Source organism: Pistacia vera, unplaced genomic scaffold, assembly GCF_008641045.1.
Source record: "Pistacia vera cultivar Batoury unplaced genomic scaffold, PisVer_v2 Contig282, whole genome shotgun sequence".
In the NCBI taxonomy this organism is placed as follows: Eukaryota; Viridiplantae; Streptophyta; class Magnoliopsida; order Sapindales; family Anacardiaceae; genus Pistacia; species Pistacia vera.
In genome coordinates, this window is record NW_022196093.1 from 208010 (window position 1) to 226376 (window position 18367).

Sequence of the window (18367 nt, forward strand, 5' to 3'; positions counted from 1 at the left end):
GGCTGATATAATAACTTGTCACCAGTTAACTAATTCAATTTGCTTAGTAGGTAACAAACCTCCACAACGGACAAGTAAGAGCATTGCCGCCAGTAGAGACCACGGGATGTTGAGCAGCAATATGTTCGACCAACTTCTTCATCCAATAAATGTTTAGATGGTGCACTGTTTTACATGTGTTAATACATTGGGTTATGATAGGAAATTATGGAAAAATTGTGCACAAGTTAACCTGTCAGATTTCAAGTGTCTCAATTCCATGTGGTTTTATCTGTACTCACAACGATCTCATAGGCGGAAAGTTTTGAGATGGATTAAAAATGAGGCTATATTTGAGAAGAAATATGTATTCATTCCCATTGTATTATGGTTAGTTAATGTGTACTGACATTTACAAATGTTATCTCATTTTTACTTCTCTATATGAGGATGCTAAAACATTGTGTTTCTATATGTGCAGGGGTCATTGGAGTTTGCTGATCCTATGCAACTTTGGGGGAAGATAGTGTTCAAAAACCAACACAAGTTACATGTTATTGTTGGATTCACTTAGATCGACTGACCCTATGATGTTTGAACCTTTGATAAGAAAGTAAGGTCTCCAAACTAGAAACCTCATTTTGGTCCAGATCATTGTATATTAACTTATGCTTAATTTGAGTTCATGTACGTGGTGATTTACATTTCACAACTTGTTTGGCAGGTTTACCTGCGATATTAAAGAAGATGAAAAAATGGCAGAAAATAGTGACAAGATTGCTTATATACCTCTCCTGGTGTCGAAGGTGAGTACTGTGTTATTACACAAAATTGAAATTTAAGATCCAAGATGTCATATCAACGTATGCTGACTTACTAATTATGATTGAACCCAAGTTCCCCAGCAGAGAAACCAAACTAATTACGGATATTTTGTCCTTTATTATATACTTGAGTTTGTGCAAGGAGCACCATCAAGTTTTTACTTAATTGAAGGGTACCCTTACTTTGTAAGTGCAACATTATTGGAAAAATACTTATATTTGTAAACTCAAATTTTCAGAATAAGAAATTATTGGTTTTTTTTTTAAAGTCTACTATTCATAACCCCATATGAAGGAGGATTGGTTTGATCTAGATGACGTGCAATCCTTTTGTGACAAACTGTAGTTGGATGTAGTGTAGAGTAAATTGGTGCATTGATTTTTTGTTGGGCTTTAATGTTTCTTAGAACATGAAGTGATGTGAAGACTGTTGAAGTGCATCTGTATTTCATTAGAATAGTGGTCCAATCACTAACATGTCTAATGTGCTGACTTGTACATGATTGTTTACACACTTTAAAGTTGGAAGTAATGAATAACCAATAGTCAGCAGCATTGCTTATGTGTAATATGTTTTTATAATATGTATGTAAACCCTAAACTATTTGATGAAAATGAACTTCATGTGTTGTGTAATAAAGCCCGAAAACAATTGGCAACATTATTGCAAATTCACGATTGTTATAGATAATATGTCAGTTCTGAATCTTATGCAATTCTATTAAACTATTTTTTGTTACGTCCAGCTACAACATCAGAAGATGTATGGTTTATGAGGCTTTTTTTTTTTCAGGGACTTGGGATTAGTTTGAGTATGGGATGAAGGGGGGATATAGGTATGGTCTCTTTTTTGTGTGTTTGGTAATCTTGGCAAGGCTGCTATCATTTGAATGGTGGAGTTGCGGTTGGGATAGCATGGGGTTTTTGGTGTTTTTAGTGGGCTTTTATTGTTTGTGTTTCCTAAGGAGATGGCCACATTGTGGTCTTTTATTTGTCGTGTTTAGTGGTGGTTTGTTTTGAGTGGAGAGATGTTGTCCATGGGCTACATTTGTCTGTTTGGGGTATGATTTTTCTTCGGTTTTTTCTGTATGGCAATCACATATGAGATGCCCATGGTTTGTGCTGGATTGTAGTATTTTTTTTTTTTTTTTTTTTTTTGCTGTCAGGATTTGGTATGCTAGTAATGGTTGTGCTGGACATGGGTGTTTCTTATGTGGCATAGAATTTTCACGATAGTACAATGGTTTCTTGATACGCTTGTTTTTTTTTTTTTTTTTTTTTTTGCAGGGGTTAGGGTGTTATGGAGGATTTGCGTTGCCTGCTTTGGTGCATGGGCAGGTCTGATAAGGTGGTGGATGTTTGGGCTATTGGCGTGTGTATGGTTGTGGTGCTGTTACTGGCATTTGCATGTTATCATCTTGCGGCTTTTTTTGTTCCTGCAAGGGTGTTGGTGTACTGCTGCTTCGCCTCTGTTGGGTGTAGGAAGGGTGTAGACATGTTGCTTGCTTTTGCTAGGTGGGGTTGCGTATGCCCTATTGTATAAGCACCCAAAGTGTTTGATGTGTATTGGGTGATGATTGCCCTGTAAGGATGTGCTGATTGAGGATTTGTATAGATTATTCTTCTTTGCAAAAGTATCAGTTGCCAAAAGAAAAACAAAATAATTTGGTCACTTACATTTGGTTTGGTAACTTAGTCTAAATTTGAATAATTATTGTGCTTATGTCCTAAGAATGTACTAATTGCTCGAAATTATATTTTTTCAACCAAACAAACTAATAATTGATACCTAGTAATCTTCACTAGTAAGGGAATTTTAGTAAAATAATATCTAACTAATATATGATTACTGTCAGTCAAACACCTTAATCGTTTATACATCCCCAACGAACCAAACACAATAATAATTTATACCCAGTAATTTTTACAACCAATCTATCTACAAGGTAATCCTACTTTTTCAATAATAAAATGTTTCCCGAACCAAATACAACTTTAGTATATGTGGATGACAATAATGACATTATCTTAACTAGCAATGATTTTGGAATGCTACATGAAACAAAACAATTACTAACTCACATTTTCGATGTGAAGGTATGTGTGAAGCTTTCTATGTCTTAGGCATAAAGATTCACAGAGACAGGTCATTACGAACCTTAGGATTGTCTCAAATGGGCTATATTGAAAAGGTTTTGGAGCATATTTTATTTATTTATTTTCTCTAATTATATATTTTACTTTCACATCAATTGGACATGGTTTGTGGGGCAGTTGAAGTGTTGAACTGCCCTATAGATGGTACAAAGTAGGAATAAAAATGATGACATATTGGTGAATATGAGAATTTTAGTTAAATGACATTTTTTTTTTTTTAAACTGCTCATATTTAGATTCTATTTGCATGTCATCTCTTATATTTATTGATTACAAATGACAACAAATGCACAAAAAACTAAGACACGAAAAGGCTACGGAATATGTTAAGTGTTTTTGGATGAGTAAAGATCAAGAGCATGTTGGGAGTTTTATGTGCTAAAAGTTTGTCTCATTATTTTATTCCAATTATAAACAATACATAATTTAGTCCGAACCACAAGAATAAATTGAATGATTTTTCCTCGTAGTAAATATAATGAATGGTAATTGTACTTTAGTAAATTTTTTTTTTATCAATTAAATGAAATTCATATTTGAAAAAATGTTTGATTTACACATGTCTTAGAACATGTCTTAGAATGAGAGTTGGGGGCATGTGACACTGGAGTCTATTAATGTTGGTTATAGGGGTGGGATATTCCGGTTAACTGAACCGAATAGGGTAGTTTATAAACCGAACCGGTTTTTCGGTTCAAGTAAAAACTTAAATCAAAACCAAACCGGTTATATGATTAAACCAGTTATACGGTTCGGTTCACCGGTTAATCGGTTTTGAACCAATTTTTAAAATCAGAATAATTGAGAAAGTTTGGCTGATCACCAAAACTTCTACTCTAAAATTGTAGCCAAATATAGTATCCATTACTAGAACAAAGAGAAATTTACGTATTCACCTGCAAGTTTTGATATAAATAATAAATGTATATTATTCTTCATTGAAGAAGTCAAATTAAGCCATCCAAATTTCTTATATCTTCACAAATCAAATAAACTTGAATATTGGAGAAAAAGATGAAAGAGAAAGAGAAAAATGGAAGAGAAGATAAGATAAGACGGAAAAGAAAGATAAAATCATAAAATTGAAGGAGAGGAGATGGAGAAAAAGACGAAAAGGAAAGAGAAAATCCAAGGAGAAGAGATGGAGAAAAAGACGAAAAAAAGTGAAAAGAAGAAACGGAGGAGAAGAAGATGAAGATGAAAGAGAAAAGTGGAGGAGAAGACTGAAAATGATGGAAAAGGTAGATGAAAGAGAAAAGTGGCGGTAGGCTCTAGGAAGTTTAATTATAATTAATATGTAAAGTTTTTGTTTATTTATTTTTTGAAACCGGTTTTAGAATTCGGTTTTGGTTAACCGATTTAAAAAAAACTTGTAAACCGAACCGATTAATCAGTTTATGAATTTTACAAACCGAAAACCGAACCAGATTTCAGAAAAACCGAATTTTCGATTCGGTTCAGTTTTCGGTCTTTTTTTCCGACCCCTAGTTGGTTATCTGTTTTAAGGAAACAAGCAGAAATTTTATTATAATCTGTTGAAAAAATGTTTGATAGAATCAAATGAAGTTGTCACTTGTCTCTATCAAAGTTGTCTCGTGCAATTTAGTGATATTAATTATAGTTGCTTATTTAGTGATATTATTCTTCATGTAACCTTGTTATATTAATATGCTCTCCCTACAACTTCTTCACCATGCCTGCATTCCTCGATTAAGCCTTTTCTTCTGTTGCCAATCCTTGTTTCTCTCTCTTTTAGCTCCTGGAACCAAAGAAAAATCAATTTAACCTTCAATTGCGTTCATGTGGTTATTGTAGATCTGTGAGAATATAAGGTTTTTTTTTATCAAAAACAAAACCTAGTAACCAACACATATTCCAACAATTTCCTCACCACACCTGTCTCTCTTTAAGTCCTTAGCCTTCTTCTGTTTCTCTAAGGGATGATCAAACCCCATATGAAGGAGGATTCGTTCGGTCTGAATGGCATGCAATCCTTCCATGACAAACTGCAGTTGGCTGTCGTGTAGAGTAAATTGGTGCATTGATTTTTTGTTGCATTGGTTATTGTTTGGCTTTAATGTTTCTTGGAGCATGAAGTGGTGTGAAGATTGTTGAAGTGTGTCTGTATTTCATTAGATTTGTGGTCCTATAACTAACATATCTGATTTGCTGACTTGTATAGGACTGTTTACACACTCTAAAGCTGGAAGCAATGAATAACCATCAGTCAACAATATTGCTTATATGTAATATGTTGTTATAATATGTATGTAAACCCTAAACTATTTGACAAAAAGAACTTCATGTGTTGTGTAAGAAAGCTCGAAAGCAATCGGCAGCATTGTTGTAAATTCATTGTTGTTGTAAATAATATGTCAATTTTAAATCTTATGGAATTTTATTAAACTATTTTTTTTTTTATTACTTCCAACTACAACCTCTTAGATGTATGGTTTGGGAGGCTTTTGTTTTTTTTAAGGACTTGAGACTAGTTTAAGTATAGGATGAAAAGGGGGTATGCGTTTGTGATTTTGATTAATTTTGTGTGTGTTTGGTAATCTTGGCAGGGCTGCTACCATTTGAATGGCAGAGTTACGGTTGGCAAAGCATGGGGTATCTATTTTTTGGTGGGCTGTTGTTGTTCGTGTTTCCGAAGGAGATGGATACATTATGGCTTTTTATTTGTGGTGTTCAGTGGTGGTTTGTTGTGAGTGGAGAGATGTTGTCCATGGGCTACCTCTATCTGCCTAGGGTATGATTTTTGTTCTGGTTTTTCCATGTGGTAGTCTCGAATGAGATGCTCGTGATTTGTGTTAGATGGCAGTTTTTTTTTTTTTTTTTTGCTTGTTAGGATTTGGTATGTTGGTAATGGTTGTGTTGGATGTAAGTATTTCTTATGTAGCAGTAGTATTTTCACGATATACAACTGGTTTCTGGCCACAACCTTGCCAAGATAGTGCATAGGAGTATGCTAAAATAAGGATGGGTGATATTAGTCATGGGGTGTTTGAATGTTGGGCCACCAAGCACACACTGATGCAACAATCGCATAGGTTGACAAGTGTGGGAACTTACAAGCTTAAACATGCACGCACAAGCATGTGTTAGCATGGGTGTTGAGCGCCCATGAGTAGGTTAAGTAGTGCACGGGTTGGGACGTGCGCAAATAGGTGGTGCGAGCAACAAGCTGCTGATTACATGCATAAGGCAAGTAGCAATGTGTGTGGGGTGCATGTGGGCATGCGTTAGACTAACGGAATGCTTAGACAAAGTTGCATGGTTGCTTAGACAAGGCTATGAGATAGTTATGTGTGTCTAAATAAGACTTGTACATAGCCAACTGCTTGGTAACTGTTGTGTAGATGGTAACTGTTCTTGTAACCATCATGTAACTGCTTTGTCAATGTGTATATAAGGCAAGCAGGTTGTATTGCTCGGTAGAGAAAGAGCGTGTAATACTAATACTCGATATTTTATGGGATTTTTATTAGAATTTAATTTTTGGTTTTTGAGAGGGGGTGAAGTGTAAGATTGTGGAACTTTACAGGAAGTAGAGTGTAATAGCCAAAAACGACCAAAGTGGAATTTGCTAGATATTTTTATGAATAGTAATAGATTTTAAAAGAGGAAGGATCGAGAGGAAGAGGAAAAAAAGAGAGAAAAGAGAAAAGAAAAGAGAAAATGAAGAGAAGAAAGAGGAGAAAAAGAAAAGAAAAAGAAAAAGAGGAGATGGAAAGGAAGTTTGGCCAAGAAAGAGAGAGAGAAGAGTAGAGAGCGATGGTGGTGGCTAAAAGAAGGGTCATTGGCGAGCAAATTCTGGTGATCGGAAAGAGCAAAGGGAGATTGAGCAATTGGGAGGTCAAGAAGGAGATCATGTAGAGGAGTAAATTCCACTCAAGGTTGGGCCACACGACTTCATTTCATCATATATGTCATAGTTGTATTCTATTTTCCACTACAAAGTTTATGTTTCTTCATCATGTATTTATTTCATGTTTTGGATGGTGAAAGATATGGAAAAACTTGATACCTACATTTCATTTTGTAAAAAAAAATCAGTTGCATTTGTTTATTTCCAAATGACATTATATTTATTTGTGAGAAACAAAAATGAGAGCTTATAAATGTTTTATGATGTTTTAGTTCATAAACAGGTTTGATAGTTTTCTCACATGGCAACGTATCGGTCACCCGAGTCTTATAGGTGCGCCCGAAGCCTATGGGATAAGAAGGGTCGAAACAGGTCGTGTCAGAAGGGATATAGGTGTGTATTCCTTTTTTGTAACTTGAGTGTTGTATTTGTGAGTGGGGATTATATTATAACAATGGGAAACACTGTGGGTGCATTCTTGTTATCCTTGTATTCGTTATACATAATATAAGGTTTGAAATTTCTTGTATATTGTGTTGCATTACATTTCAGTAGTCTCTCTTGTATATTGTTGTTGTAATCTGTGGCAGGGATATGCACACTTGGGGAAGGCTAACAAGCTCTTGGCATGCTTGTGCTGAGCAGTGCCTAGAAAAGAGTTTAGGTCCTGTGACAATTGGCGTGCCGGTTGGTGCATGGGCAGGTCTGATGACAGGGTGAATGTTTAGGCTGTTGGCGTGTGTATGGTTATGGTACTATTACTAGCATTTACCTGTTGTCATCTTGCTACTTTTTTTGTTCCTACAAGGGTGTTGGTGTGCTACTACTTCGTCTCTGCTGGGTGTAGGGAGGGAGCAAACATGTTGCTTGCTTTTGTTGGGTGGGGTTGTGTACGCCCTATTGTACAAGCATCCAAAGTGCTTGGTGTGTATTGGGTGATGATTGCCCTTTAAGGATGTGCTGATTGAGGATTTTCACATTCTTTGTGTTGATTTTTTTCTTTGTAAAAGTAGCTGTTGCCAAAAGAAAAACAAAATAATTTGGTCACTTACATTTGGTTTGGTAACTTAGTCTAAATTTTAATAACTATTGTGCTTGTGTCCCAAGGATGTGCTTAACAAATTAATAATTGATACCCAGTATCTTCACTATTAAGGGCATTTTAGTAAAATAATATTTAAGGTGTGTTTGGGTAACTATTTATGACACAATTTGGGCTTCAATTTTTAAAATATGCATTTGTTTTATTACTTAAGGAATTGTATCCAGGAAATACTATTCCTGACATATTTGACCGTTTTGTTTGTAGGGCCTGCATCTGTAATTTTTTTTTCTCTTTCCCTTCTTTCTTCCTTTATTTCTTTCTTCTTTTCCGTCTTTATTTCTTCAGTCTTTCTTCTTCCAACCACCGCGACAACTCTCTTTTCCACCTGCCATCTGCAACTTTTTTTTCTCTTTTCTCTTTTCCTTCTTTCTTCTTTATTTCTTTCTTTTTCTTCTTTATTTCTTCAGTCCGTCTTTTTCCAACCACCAATCACCGCTGCAACTTCTCCTCCACCTACATTCAACCTCTTGCGAAGCTCAATCAAGCCGATCTGCACTATTTAGGTACACAACTCCCTGTTTTTTTCACATACGCCTTAGGTTTTATTGTTTATGTATTATGTTTGTTTGTGTGGTTTTGTTGTTTATGTATTGTGTTTATCTGTGTGTGAGTGAGTGATTTTAGTAAAGTTTTCTTAGTAGAGTGTGTTATTAGGATCCGTGAAGTGAGCACCAGATCTCTTTCACCACCAATTCAGGTTGTGTTGTTACAAAAGGTGTGAATTTGATGGGTTTTGTTGGTTTAATGGTGTCATTTTTTTTTTTCACAAATGTGTTTTCATAAAATAAAAATTATAAAATTAAATAGAAAACTAGTTATGGGTTTCAAGGGTTCCTACAACTGAGAACTAGAGGAGGATTTGGGAAGTGGGGAGCCTCAGGATTGGGGAAGGGGAGCCAAGTGTTAAGAAAAAAGAAAAAACAATAAATAGGAATAAGAATGTACAGGTAATGAAAAAACAAAAAACAACATACAGGTAATGAAAAAAGAAAAAAGAAAAGAAAAAAGAAAAGAAAAGAAAAGTGAGTGGTGAGATTTTAGGAGTAAAAAAATTTTCAGAAAAAATGTTCAAAAAAAAAAAAAGTTGAGTGGTGAGTTTGGTGTGACGAGTTCATAGAGAAATTTTAGGAGTAAATTTTTTTGGGATTATTTCAAATATTTTTTTGGGATTTGTCTAACTTATATATTTGTTTTATAGATTCGACATCGTTATTTGATCGTAAGAACAAATTACGATCATATGAACAAAAGTCAGTATAATTTGGCCTGCCATTGCAGGATCGATTACTACTTTCAGCAGAAGAGGAAGTTTCGACATCTTTTCAGACTTGGAGTTTGTCATACACCCAGTTGGTCAACACTGCCTGTAGCTTCCTTTGCATTGACGGCTTCAAGTAGTGTTGGATCGAACGAAGTAACAATTTATCTGTGTTTAGTTTATGAGGTTTAAATGTGCGTATGTGTGTTGGTAATGTGTTTGCTGATTATTATGGTGTCCCAATCTTGGTTGTCGTTCTCACCATATTGTTATTAGATGAGTGATAATGTCAACTAGTCTGCTGAGATGACCCACAAATTTATGGTTCTGTTGTCTGAGCATGCGAAAACTTCCCACAATACTTCAATGAAAACAGCAGATTACCAGGATATGTTGAGTGACTTATCATCATTGGTTGGGAGGAGACTCAACGTGACACAACTAGCCTCTAAGTACTTTTGCCTGAGAAAAGCATATCAGCATGGCAGAAATTGCTTCAACACACGGGCTTTGGTTGGGATCATAAGTCACAAAATCCAACGTGTCCCTTATAGGTTTGACAAGAATATATCAAAGTAAATTTCAAAATTTTAAATTCATATTAATCTATGACACTGTAATTTTACGAATTTTTTTTTGGGACTGACAGATAATAATATATGTTTATTTTTCATTACCAACAAAACCCACCGGCGCAGCAATTCTTCCACAAGGGACTTCCTCACAAGAAGCTTTATGAAGTCATATTTGAGAAGCAAACTGCCATAGGGAGATATGCGTACACATCTACATCTCAACCTGTGGAGAACTTCACTTCTTCCGATCAGGGACCAGTTGACATTGATGATAGTGACTTCGAAACCTGATCCGGATTGGACGATAGGGGAAAAACGGTTAAACACATATGTTTATGGAAGACCGAGAAATAGAAGGAAGAGAAGCGGCCCAAGACAAGCACTTGTGGATGTTATTGGCAGATTGACAGATGTGCTTGTGGAGAGGAGTATGGGATCGAGGGCTAGCAATCACAGTGGAGATGAGGGGGACGAAGAGAACCCCAATGCTCTATCTGATCCGTTTTTCATAAGCGATTGTATTGACATCTTGAGGGCCATGCAAGTACCCACAAATTTTTACATGCCGGTTGTCAAGTACTTATATCAAAATCCAGGGTGACGGGAGGTATTCGTAAAACTGCCGCCCAAGGAAAATGCTAATTGGATTTTTAACGACTTTTGCAATTTGTAGATGACCCTGTATGTCCTAAATGTTTGCCCATAATTTTGTATGCGCTAGTGGACACTTATTCCTTTTATGGCTAACTCAAACTTTTTTTCAGCACTTTGATTTGAAAAATATACCCAAATGTCTGCTACTGTATGAACTTATTGATTGTGTTACTGTTTTATGTGAGATAACATGTTTCATATGAGTTCGGGATTGTAATTAGAATTAAAAATTGAATGTTATATTTTGCTAAGTACTACAACAACTGTTAAATGATGATCAATGTTTTACAAATGTACAGGTTTAAATGGCGTCGTCTAGGCGTATAGAAAGAAGATGAAGTACTGCAGATGACAAAGAAGAAATACTGATAGATATAACAGTTGCACTGTACACTGTTGTCGCGTTGGAAACAGATGGGCGACACTTACGACATATATCTATGTAAACTAGTCATGATTATATGTTGGAAGTACTAAACGGTCATGATGACATAATCTTTGAAAAGTGTCGCATGAACAAAGACTGTTTCACAAACTTATGTTACATTTTGGCACAACAAGGGAAATTGCGAGCAACCAGGAGGATGAGTATTGAAGAACAAGCCATGATATTTTTGACAATCGTAGGTAAAAACGAGATAATCATAATGATGATGGAGGATTTCCAACATTCGAGTGAGACGATCTCTACATATGTTGGCGAAGTTTGCGAGGTGATATATGAGTTGAAGACAGAGTTTATCAGGCCACCTGACTTTAGTGATGTTCCACTGGAAATATCGACCAACCAAAAATATTACCCTTTCTTAAAGGTACTTCTTTATTATGTTTTATATTAGTGGGTAGTTAAGTTCATTGTATTATTAATGTTGATAGTTGGTTCATAGTACTAAAATTCAATTTTGATGATAGAACTATATTGGAGCCATTGATGGCACACATGTTTATGCTTCGGTTCCACAGGAGTTGGGCGATAGGTACCGAAATCGCAAAGGAATATTATCACAGAATGTAATGGCTGTATGCGACTTTAGGATGATGTTCACTTATGTCATCATTGGGTGGGAAGGATTTACGCATGATTCAAAAGTTTTAAATTCAGTTTTTGATGATCCTAATTATGGATTCCCACATCCTCCACCAGGTATAAATATATTCTTTACATATTATAGCGTATTGGCTCCATTTTTTAGGCCTTGGAATTCAAATAACATGTGTGATTTTATTACAGGAAAATATTATTTGATTGATACGAGTTATCCAAATAGAGAGGGGTTCCTCGCCCCTCATAGGCGAGTGGCTTACCATATTCATGATCACCGCCATAACCAGAGGGGGTCGCAAGAGTTGTTTAACTACAGACATGCATCACTCCGCAATGTTGTCGAGAGAACCTTTGGTGTTTTTAAAAAAAAAGTTATGTATTCTCAATGGAATGAACAATTACCCGTTGGACAAACAAGGTAAGATTGTTATGGTATGTTGTGTACTTCATAATTTTATCAGAATGTACAATATGGAGCACCCTATCTTCCAACGGTATACTGAAAATATGGGTAATAAGCAAGTATATTTTGATGGCCAAAACGGAGCAGAAGATGGCGGAAATGGAGAGGGATCGAGTCAACCGCAACAAGGTATTATAGACGACATGACAACTCTACGAGATAACATAATGACTGAAATGTGGGCAGCACATATGACCATGTTGTAGTTGTTAATGGAGTATAGGTGTACAAACGATTTTAAGGGTTGATAATTAGTAGCTTTGTCATGTATGTATTAATATGGTGTTTTTAAACAGTTGGATTAATACTTGAAATTAATATAAGAAATTTGTTTTTAATTTAGTGGTTACGAAATTACCAATCAAATGTTTAATATTATTAAATTGTAAATTGATAAGTTTTTAGGTTATAATAATAAATTATTTTACAAAATGCATCAAAATATTGTATTAATAAATTATTTATAAAAAATATACCAAACAAATATTCAACAATTTATTCAACTCAAATAACAAGGTCAAAACACTCTATCAAACACATTTTATTCAAATCCTATTCTCATAATAATAACCCAACCCAATTCTACAATACTATTTCAAAAATCCTACCCAAAATAGCAAAACAAACACACCATAACTAATATATAATTACTGTCAACCAAACACCTTAATTGTTTATACAGCTCCAACGAACCAAACACAATAATAATTTATACCTAATAATCTTTACCAGCAATCTCTCTACAAGGTAATCCTATTTTTTCAGTAATACAACATTCCTTGAACTAAACACGACCTTAATATATGTGGATGACAATTATGACATTCTCTTAACTAGCAATGATTTTGGAATGCTACATGAAACAAAACAATTTCTAGCTCACATTTTCGATATGAAGGTATGGGTGAAGCTTTCTATGTCTTAGGCATAGAGATTCACCGAGCAGGTCATTAATAACCTTAAGATTGTCTAAAAGAGGCTATATTGAAAAAGTTTTGGAGCGTTTTAATATGAAACACTGTTTATCAAGTGTAGCACCTATTGTTAAAGGAGACAAACTTGGTCTTGAACAATGTCCAAAGACTGATTTGGAATGTCAATCCATAAAGAATATTTCCCATGATTCTACAATAAGAAGTCTAAACTATACTCAAGTCTGCACAAGACCTGACATTTCATAAGTAGTGGGAATTCTGGGTAGATTCCAACAAAATCCTGGTCCAGCCCACTGGATAGCAGTAAAAAAAATATTGAGATGTCTTCAAGGGACAAAAAATCACATGCTTGTCTATAAGCATGTTATTGACTTGGAGTTAATCAGATATTCAGATTCAAATTATGTTGGATGTCAAGGCACAAGAAAGTCTATCTGAGGCTTGTTTTTCTCCTTGTTGGAGGAGGAGTCTATTGGCGTAGTGTCAAATAGCCAAATACAACTTCTTCCACAATGGAAGCTAAAGTAGTTGCGTGTTATGAAGCATTTTCTCAGGTGTCATGGTTGAGACAATTTATCACAGATTTAAAGGTGGTCTCATCAATAGAAAGACCAATAAAAACATTTTGTGATGATACAACAGCTATACGGTTCTCTAACAACATATGTCCAGTAAGTTGATGTCATTACATCGAAATAAAGTATTTTATTGTTTAAAAGGATGTTCGAGATTGTCATGTATGGATGGAACATATTAGCACAAATGATATGATCGTTGATCCCTTCACCAAAGGTCTTCCACCCAAGGTGTATGTGGCTCAGGTTAGCCATATGGGTTTATGTAAATCATAGTGTTAATAATTCCTTTTAAGACTTTACAAATGTAAATTTAATGATTTCAATTAAAGTCTTCTGTCATTAATTTTGTATATACATATAGTTTTGAAAATGACAGATGCATATTGTATTTAAGGTAATAAAGTTAACCCAAGAATAAATTATTGAATTTGATTCTATAAAGTCTGGTTGTCATTCATTATAAAACGGATAATTCATCTAATACATGGAAGGGAGTGTTCTTGTAATAAGGCATATACCGCCATGATTCATAACTTGTACTTTTATCATGAATCTGAAAAGCCCATTAAGAGTGAATTAAAGTTTTATATATGGCCATACATAAAAGTCAATTTATTTTTTTATACCACATAACCAACAATGAGTCAAGTGGGAGAATGTAAGTGGTCAATTAATTGTCACTTTATTATGGGCATTAACTTTCACTTCCTTGAAACTAGGAAAATGGATATAACTTAAGGTAGCCACCTTAGTAACCACTTGGGGTTCTGGGTGTGATTATAAATAGGGGTTAGTTTCCTCAGTTTGAGAAGGAAAAATTATAGTCTAAGAAAAACACCTAGAAATCCTAGTAGTGAATTGAGTCCCCCAAGTGAATGAGTCGATATCAAACCATAGAAGTCGAACACCAAAGGGAGGTATGTATATCCTTCTTTCCCCATTTTACAGAATAATAGATGATAATCTATAAATTCAATTTTAAGTTTATTTTAATTGATGGGTCATCTATAGCTTTTACATTTTTGGTGGCTTTCATCCTTATGATGTGAGTCTAATTAATTAATTAATTAAGTGCATTATGTAAATAACATATACTATTACTGTTCACCACTAAAATAGTGTTCAACCTCGTTATATAAAGGGAGAAGAATTGAAGGAATAGTAACTAAAGTTATTAGTTTTGTCAACCACAAGAGTTAATTTGTAGATTTTATAATCAATCATAAGAAGAAGTGAGAATGGAAATGGTAAAAATACATTTGGAGGAGGAAAGAAAAGATTCAAGGGCAAGTTGCAGAATGTATTAAATAGGAGAGAGGGATAGAAATGATAATGAGAATGGGTTTTGAAGTATTATCCACCATAGTTTTTGTCTTATTGATTTAGGCTAAGTACTACTTCCCAGCTTCCAAACTATGCTCTACCTCCATCTCCATTTACTTTTTATTTACAACTGCCATTCAATTTCGCACTCGCCTAGCCTTCATTTATTTCAGTCATTTTTGCTCCACCATAGCTTTTTTTTTTTCTTTCTACTTTCCAAACTTTGCCTACGCGTAAACATACCCAACTCTTATTCATTTTTCCCACTTGCACCCCTTATTTCTATTAACTTGCATTTTCCCTTATTTTACATCCAATTTTCCCAATGTCTTGGCATACATTCTTGGGCTTAATTCACAACTAAATTCAAAATCTTCTTCATTATTATCATTTGTCGTCAAATGGTTAAGAAATTTTTTTTTTTTAATGACTGGGGTGTTCGAGTAAGGTTATGAAAATTGGACCGAATCGGCCGATTGGACCGGTTCAATTGGGAATTGGTGTCATCTTCAGTCTAGTGTCCTCTGAAAACTGATATTCTTAATCAAACTGGATTGAGTCACGGTTGGATCGTCAGAATAGTGTCGAATTGTGGTCCAATCCCGCTGGATTCTAGCATCGTTCGAGGGAGATAACACCACCATAAGACTTGATAACATCTCCACGACAAAACCCATCCATTTTCAGTGGTCGCCATCTAGCCTTTCGTCGTTGGCCATCCACAAATCGTTCACACAACTGTCAATCTTATTTCTTGATTCCGGCAAATTTCGACGCCATTATAACTACTTGACACCACCATAAGATTCGCCGACACCTCTACATCAAAAGCCCTATCATTCCAAACTTCGATTGGCCGTCAATCGCCGTCCACCATTGTTCATGCAATCGTCGACCTTCCTTCTTGATTCCAAAAAATTCGAGCGTCGATAGAACTCCCTGACACCACCATAAGATTCGTCGGCACCTATACATCAAAAGCCCCATGATTCCAAACTTCGATTGGCCGTCGATCATTGCTGCTGCCACCACTCACCAGTCTCGTCGTGCGACAGGGGTGTTTTGGATAGATTTCAAACCTTAAGGGAGTCATGCGTAATTATTTAGTGTTGTTTTTGATGAATTTCAAGCATTTAGGGACTATAATGTAATTTTATAGAATATGGTCCAACCGACCGATCCAATCGGAAACCGGACCCTTTAACGGGTCAAAACCCAACCCGTTTTCAGAACATTGCTTACACACATCTCAACTAATGCCTTGAGGTTTTGAAACTATCGACCGGATAAGAACTCCAATGGTTAAGAAAACTTATTAGCATATTCTTAGTATCATAATTGTTCTTATTTTTGCATTCTTCTAGAACAAAATAAATCAATTGATTATGTTATGTGTGATTTTTCCATCAAGCTAGGAGAATTGCAGGGTAATAGCCCGATCCAGAACCAGCTCGACTCTATCGATTGTCCAACCTAACATAAGCTCGTCAAGTTGTAGCTCGACCTAACGTAACTAGTCGCGACCAATCTTTTCAGTTGTTCAACCAATTCGCAGATAACCTCAGATCCTGAATATCTCGAGAAGGATCAGATCGACAACAATCTTTGTGCAATCACAATGGCTAATTGCAAGAATATCGGAGTTGCATTTCAAACTTAATTGTAATCCCTTTATTTTCGCTCTTTTCTCTGTACAAACTCTATATATAAACTCCCTCCAACGATGAGAAAGAGGTTAGAAAATGATTTTAGGATTATCATTGTAAGCTCTCACGGCAAATACAAAAACAGTGGACATAGGCTCAAGAGTTCATCTCGCCGAACCACTTTAAAAATCTCCTTGTCATTTACTTTATTGCATTTTATTGTTCATTCACTGCTGGTTATCTGTAATCACGCACACACTAGTTCTGATCCCATCAAGGTCGATCAGATTACTCTAGTTGGTGCAGATTTCTGTATCAACAAATTAGATTCAATAATCTTGTTACTATAAAATTTTCAACCATATAGCGAGTCTCTAAATTAAACAACCATCTTCCGCATTCTATACGAGCCACGGTTAATTTTAAAGAGTAATGCTACAGCCACCGACGGTAGTGCACCGAATGACATAGCAAAATCTTGACCGTTAATTAATATTAAGTTAAAATTAATCAACGGTCAGGATTCTGCCATATCATTCGGTGCACAAATTCGGTGCACTACCGTCGGTGGCTGTATTATTTTCCAATTTTAAAATAGGATTTCTTTGTCTATACTTCAATCTTTTATGCTTCTCTTATACCTTAAAAACCATTAAAATAATACAATTTATACTTAAAAAAAAAATCAAAACCAATGTAACACAATACATTATAAACAAGAAATATCTTATCTTAATTTTATGCATCTTAAAGCACATATTAACATTTTATTTTGTATCGGAGATAAGGATTGAATTCAATCACTAAGTATGGACCATAAATGAAAGTTGTATGTATCTCAATCTTTTTGAGCTTGTAAGAAGTTCTTTGAAATACGCGTGGCCCCATACCCATTCATGGATTCCTTTTTTGGTAGTCGTGGGTCTACCTCAAAACATTCTTTCCTTTTTACGTAATTCAATCTAAACCCACTATCAACCTACATTTTGACACGAAGCAAGAAGGTATTCTTCTTTTCCTAAAGTACATATTCATCTTTATCGTTAATTAAAAGAAGTTTAATAAAGACTCTTTATTTTATTATTTATGAGGTCTTAAGTTTGATTTCTCTCAATTTGTTAATAGGGATTATCTTTGGAGGATTACCTAACCAATCTCAGGGGATTAGTTGATAACCATTGGAAGGTTATCCAATTGTTCTCCCTTACGTAAGCTAACCTAGACACTCTCCATAAGAAAAAAAAAAACTACAGTTCTTGGTAGTTTTGCAATATTCTCCACACATACATTATGTTTGCACTTTAACACTTGGGCAGTTATTTTGGAATAAGCTTTTATTAATAAGAGTCTTCTAACTTTTTGAATGGAAGTAAACATATAATAACCTATGACAGTTATTGTGGTGAACGTTAAGCTATTTAAGTATATATATATATATATATATATATATATATACAGAAATTAAACATAAGAAAGCAGGTAGAATTGTGAAAATTTAAAATACAGAAAAAGACAAATAGGAATAGAAAGAATTTTATAAAGGCGTATGGTCATTTTCACTTCGTGCTACTGCTGCCGATATTCTTCTTCAAAAATGTCACATTCCTTGGCATCATTGCAATTATCAGTGATGCAGACATGCAAAGTTTTTTCTAGCTATTACTTAAAGTTGAATGGCCCCCAACTAACTTATCTCTGTGGCTGAATTGGGCTGGACCGACTATGAAGGGCTGCAATCTTTTTACTCCATCATTCGCTATTCCAATCTGTTGCTGTCCATCAATTAGGCCTCATTAGTGTGCATATGATTGGAGCCTAGCTACCACTTCAACTTTCTCTCCAACCATTACCAATGGACCATTTCATAAATTCTTATATTCATTTTCAATAAATTAGATAGAAATTGAAATGAAATTTTAATATAATCACCATTTCATCAAGGGATGCTAAATTT